This window comes from Phyllostomus discolor, chromosome 3, assembly GCF_004126475.2.
Source record: "Phyllostomus discolor isolate MPI-MPIP mPhyDis1 chromosome 3, mPhyDis1.pri.v3, whole genome shotgun sequence".
NCBI classification, from domain to species: domain Eukaryota; kingdom Metazoa; phylum Chordata; class Mammalia; order Chiroptera; family Phyllostomidae; genus Phyllostomus; species Phyllostomus discolor.
The window spans coordinates 127,660,973-127,667,517 of NC_040905.2; the positions used below are offsets into that span (position 1 = coordinate 127,660,973).

General features: G+C 39.6%; 1 pseudogene; it reads right to left on the minus strand.

The window, feature by feature from the left end:
- Positions 1-257: 257 nt before the first annotated feature.
- Positions 258-1,125, minus strand: LOC114512594 (annotated as a pseudogene).
- Between the last annotated feature and the right edge of the window lie 5,420 nt (positions 1,126-6,545).

Sequence of the window (6,545 nt, forward strand, 5' to 3'; positions counted from 1 at the left end):
TAAAAGAACGTCTCTTTCACAGTATTCCTTTTTTACTTCATATGCAAGTTACTGGTTATGCTGTAGGATTTAACTATTACAGCATGAAAAGGTAATTATTTAGAGAAGAAGCAAAAAGCAAAAAAGAAATATATATTAGGCAATATTCTTTAGGTACGATAAGCATAATAGTGTTTTAGAAGGACAAGGTAAAAATTGCTCAAGACTAGCTTGATTCTCATTGAATAAAAACAGTAGGTTTAGTACTGAACTCCTCTCTAATAATCAATGCCTGGGTTACCAGGGGTAGTCATCCTGGTCCTTGCCTTCATACTCACCTGGGTATTGTACCTAATAATTGCTGTCACTGATTTCCGACCCATTCATTCCTGTTCCTTGGTTTCTGTTGTAAATGACAGGTTCTGTCAGAGTGGCATAGATTTGGGGTCATATACTTGCTGCCCAAACCCATGCACACAGATTCCTTTCTAGGAAGCAACGTTATTAGTACCCTTCTGTAGAGAAGTTGTCAAGTTGTCTACTGGCTATAAGGTGAGCTTCTGGTTGTAGATATCTCTTCTGATACCTGGCACTAGCATCCCACCTGGATGGCCCCTTCGTTGGTTTCTGTCTGTACACTGATTGTTGTTTGGTTAAAGGGTTTGTGAGCTTGCATTTTGGGATCGTAAAGGTGCCTCCTTGTCCCATAGGCTGTCATCCTTGCCTGGTCGGCACATTTGTTGGTTCCCAGCTGCAACCCACTGATTTTGGCCAGCTTTTAACTTTCCTTCATCAAAATGTCATATTTGTTTCTCTGCATATGTCATACCAATGTTGATGATGTTATGGAACCCTTTTGGTTTAGCCAGACCAGCAAGGGCCACCAGTGTAGTCTGAACCTTGGTCATGTTTCCATTTTTAGAAAGATTGTTTGCTTTGAATATGTCACAAAACTTAATACCTAAGCCTGAATAACTTTAATAAAGTTGCCAGAATTTTCCAACTGAGGCCAGTATAACAAGACTCATTGACCTTCTTCACCAAGCCTGGATGGAAATTGTTTATGAGTTGGCAGAGGATGAAACCATCTTTCAGGCCCAGATGGAAATTAATGCCAATGCTCATACCCATCACCTCATCTATGCAGTTGCCAAGATCTTCTTCCAACTTATAGTTGTACTTGGAAGCAATCTTGTTCTTGGCCTTGGCCAAGAACCTATAGGAAGGACCTTGTTAAACTGGGTCATGGTGGTCAGCAGCATGAGGAAGCTGGGCTCAGCTCAGTGTCTCACAGTCTTGATTTCACACTCCTGGCCTGAGAGAGAGGCCACTATGCATATGCTTAGGGATCACTCCTCTGGGCACGTGGTTCTGAGTGCTGCCTCTACATTTGATTTGAAGTTGTAATATAGAATCCTAAGAACAAAATGAAATGTTACGTATTTCATAATAACTCTAACAATCACTGAAAATACAGAAATATGATTTTTGAAACTTAGTAGATAAATTAAAAAAGAGGTCTAAAAAACAATTCAAATACTCCAAATGGACCAAAACTGAGTACATAGGAACACAAAACAGAGAAATTAAACAGCAAACAAGTAATAGAATAGTAGACCTAAATACAAACATACAAATGTTATATTAAATGTTCATGGTATAAACAAACAACTTAAAGACCAGTGGCTGTCAGAATGAAATTTTAAAAATAAAAACTTGACTACATGCTGCTTGCAAGAATAAGCTTTAGACCAAAAGTCACTCACAGGTTAAATGTACCAGGATAAAAAGTAAATAAGCTATGCAAACACTAATGAAAACAGTAGTAGGTACATTAATATCAGACAAAGTGTATTTCTAAGTGAGAAAAATTAGCATGGATACAGAAGAACATTACATAATGATAAAACAGTCAAAATAATTAAGAATACAAAATGTAAACACCACATAACAGACCTCCACAATACATAAAGCAAAAACTGATACAATGGACAAATCTACAATTAAGATTTCAATATTCCATTCTCAGTAATCAATATAACAAGTAAACAAAATTAGCAAAGGTATGGAAGAAATGAACATCATCAACCATATTCATAGAACATTCCACCCAACAAGAACAGAATGCAAATTCTTTTCAAATGCACATGGAATATTCATCAAGAGGGATCATATCCTAGATTATAACACAAACCTAAACAAATTTAAAAGAATGAAATCACACAGAGTGTGCTCTCTGACCATAATTAAACTAAACTAAAAATCAATTACAAAAAGATAACTTTTTAAAAAAAAATCTCCAAAAACTTAGAAACTGAAACTGTACTTCTAAATAATATGTGTGCCAAAGAGAAGGTGTCCAGGAAAATTAGAAAGTATTTTGAACTGAATGAAAATGAAAATACAGCTCATCAAAATTTATGGAAGGCAGCTAAAGCACTAAAGAAAAAATATATAGACTTTAGTGCTTGTATTTGAAAAGATGGAAAATCTCAAATCAACAATCTGAAATTTTTATCTTAAAATATAGAAAAGAGAAAAGAAGCTTAAAACTAAAGGGAAATAATAATTAATAAAGATGACAACAGAGAGCTGTGAAATTTAAGGCAGAAAAACAATACAGAAGATCAATAACACCTAAAACTGGTTCTTTAAAAAGACAAAGTGGTGCAGGGGACAGAAACTCGCGGATTGGCGAAGAAACAGAGCAAGGGGCCTAGGTTACCGAAACATTTATGAAAACAGGACATCAAAAATTATAGCGGACATTGAAAGCCAGATGGTAAGGAGACCACTTCAGGACAACAGGGACCCAGGGATCAGCTCTGGGACCAGGGAGGTTGCAGCCCCCAGGCCTGGTGCTCCTGGGTCTGCCTCAGGGCACCCAGGAGAGCAGAGCTGCTGCTCCCTCCCCAGACAATGGGGGTTGAGCAACACCAAGGGAGGCCTTGTTGCTTGAAGGCACACAGAGGGGGGTTGGACTGGAAGACAGTCATGCAGGGGCTGCAGGCACCCGCGCATAGCCCTGGGAGGGGTGAGTGCCCCCAGCCTCCACGACCAGGGCCTGCCGGGATGTGCGCCCGTGCCCTTAGCCAGTAGGAGTGTGGATCTGTGAAAAACCCAGACCTCATAGCCCTGAACAAGGAAAGGGTGCGGGGATTCACGGGTTTCTGGAGCCTGCGGTGGTGAATTCGAGGAAGGGTGTGCCCCTTCAGGATTCCTGACTCACACGCTGTGAACCTGGAAGGAATGCAGTGCTTCGGGGGTTCCTGAAGCCCACAACGGGGAAACTGGTGGAAGTGAACACCCCTTCGCAATCCCTGGAGCTTGCACCATGAATCCAGAAAAGACACGGGTGCTTCACGAGAACATAGAGCTTGCCGCGGTGAAATTTGGGAGAAGGGCGCGTCTCCTTGTGATACCCTGAGCTTGCACCCTGAATCCGGAAAAGACACAGGAGCTCTGTGGGGCCCCAGAGCCCGGGAGACCTTAGCAGTAAGCTCCGGAGAGCGTGCTCTGGAACTCCCATACCCACTTCCAGGGTCCTGCAGAGGGATGTTGGATTGGCACTGGAAAGAGTGCCCTGCTGGCCCTGGGGACACTACCCAGAAGACTGACTGAGTTTTGACTGGGAAGAGTGATAAGCATTCCAAATGCCCCTCAGCCTGCTGAAGCCAGCAAGACCAGAAAAACTGGTCTGGCCAGTTAGAAACCAACAAGAGTTGGGGTTTTTATGTTTTTTGGTTTTGGGGGGGGTTTTGGCTGCTGTTATTGTTTGATTGATTTTATCTTGTTTTTTTAAGTGACTTTTTATTTTTTAATTCTTATTACATTTAAATCTCTCAATTCCTTATGTTTCTCTTCCTTTCATCCCAGTATTATTCCTTCCACTCCAAATTTATCTCTCCTGCATTCCATCTTCTTCTTTTTTTTCTTTTTGTTTTTCTGGAGCCTGCAAGTTACTGCAAATTTGTATTATCTTTATTTATTTTATTGTAATCATTGTTCAAGTACAGTTTTCTCCCTTTTATTTCCATTCCAGCCTACCCACCCAACCCTCCCCACTCAAATTTGTATTATCTTTTTCTCACTTTTCTGACATTTTTTATTTTAATAGTATTTTCATATTTTTTCTTTCTGTATAATCTTCTTTCCTTGGCTGGTTATACTGTTGTCTGATAGGTTTCCCCTGTTATCTTAGCAACAGTGTGTTGATAATTTACTGTCCTTCATTTGTGTTCCATTAGAACACCTCTCAAGGTTCTATACTTCTTATTCTTGTTATCTAGATCTCATAGATTCTGCCAAATGATTGTTACTTTAATATTACTGTAAATAAGACCTAGCTGATACAATTATAAATACTACACAACACTGCTCCCTGATCTCAGCCCACTTTGCAATTTCCTAAACTATATTATTGTGGGGGTTGTCTCTATTCTTTAACACACTACTCCTATATACTGATCTTTATTCCCACCCTACCTCAGAATCTGACCTCCCACAGCCTACAGCTTTCTAGATACAACTAACAATCCTTTTGTCCCCAATAAGAGTCTTATCTTCTTTCCATATTTTCTAAAATGTGGCTAGCGGGGTGGAAGATCACAGTTAACACTATAAGTAGCTGAAGGATATCCCATCTCTTCTCTCCTGGCTGCTACTGTAAATATCATAAAATACTGTCTTGCTGCCTTAAACCATTTTGCCCTACTCCTCCAACTGATCACAAAAAAAGTGCAGGGGGAAGCTGTGAACACGAGGATACACAAAGGAGACTGCACTACTGAATCTCACAGGTATTCTACGATGGAAGTTCACACCACAAACCCAGGGAACCAGAACAGATCAATTTAAGAAAGAGAAGCTAACAAGAAGAGTCTCACAAACAATGAGAAGACAAATAAACAATCCCCAAATGAAGGAAAAGGAGAAAACCTCAGAAAGAATGATAAATAAAATAGAGGCAACTCAACTATCAGATATGGAGTTCAAGACAATGATTGTCAGGAAGCTCAATGAACTCACAATGAGGTACCAGAAACTACAGGGTAGCTACAACAATCTCACTGCAAACTATATCAACACAAAAAAGGAAATAGAAACTATTAACAAGGGCCAAGAGGAAATAAAGAACACAATTTCTGAACTGAAGAACACAGCAGAAGGAATCAAAAGCAGGATCTATGAAGCAGAAGATTGGATCAGCGAGCTAGAGGACAAAGTAGAAGAAAACACCCAGAAAGAGCAAGAAAAGAAAAAGAGGCTCAGAAAGAATGAAGAGGGATGAAGAGAAATGCAAGACAATATAAAGTGTAATAATATCCGTATAATAGGGCTACCAGAAGGAGAAGAAGAAGAGCAAGAACCTGTTTGAAAAAGTAATGATGGAAAACTCCCCTAATTTGATGAGAGAAAATGTCACACAAACCCAGGAAACAAAGAGAGCCTCAATCAAGAGGAACCCAAAGAGGCCCACCTAAAGACACGTTATAATTAAACTGCCAAAATTCCAAGACAAACAAAGAATCTTAAAGGCAGCAAGAGAGAAACAGGAAGTAACATACAAGGGAGCCCCAATAAGGCTAACAGCTAACTTCTCAATGGGAACACTCCAAACCAGAAGAGAATGGCAAGAAATATTCCAAGTTATGAGAACCAGAGGTCTGCAACCAAGGCTACTTTACTAAGCAAGGCTCTCAATCAAAATAGGAGGCCAAATAAGCAGCTTCCCAGACAAAAGAAGTCTAAAAGAATACACCTCCACCAAACCATCTCTGCAGGAGATGCTAAAGGGAATGCTTTAAGGAAAGGAAGGAAAAGAGAAAGAGAGAGAGAGAGAGAGAGAGAGGAACACACATACATAAAAGGCAATGACTAAGTACCTATCAATAATAACCTTAAACATAAATGGATTCAATGCTCCAATCAAAAGACATAGAATAGCTGAATGGATAAGAAAACATGACCCACACATATGCTGCCTACAAGAGACCCACCTCAGAACAAAAGACCTACACAAGCTGAAAGTGAAGGGCTGGAAACAAATTTTCCAGGCAAATGGACAGGGAAAAAAAGCCGGGGTAGCAATACTCATATCAGACAAAAAAGACTTCCAGAAAAGGGCCATAAAGAGAGACCCACAAGGTCACTTCATAATACTCAAGGGAAGAATCCACCAAGAAGACATAAATATTGTAAATATGTATGCATCCAACAAAGGAGCATGCAAATACATAAAGAAAATCTTAGAGGACTTCAAGAAAGATATGGACAGCAACACAATTATAGTGGGGGATTTTAACACCCCACTGTCAAAAATGGACAGATCTTCCAAACAAAATATCAACAAAGATATTGTGGCATTGAACAATACCCTAGATGAAATGGACTTCACTGATATATACAGAGCCCTCCATCCCAAAAAGGATACATACACATTCTTTTCAAATGTACACAGAACATTTTCAAAGATAGACCGCATGAGAGAACACAAAACAAGCCTCAACAATTTCAACAATATTGAAATCATACCAAACATTTTCTCGGATCACAAGGAACTGAAG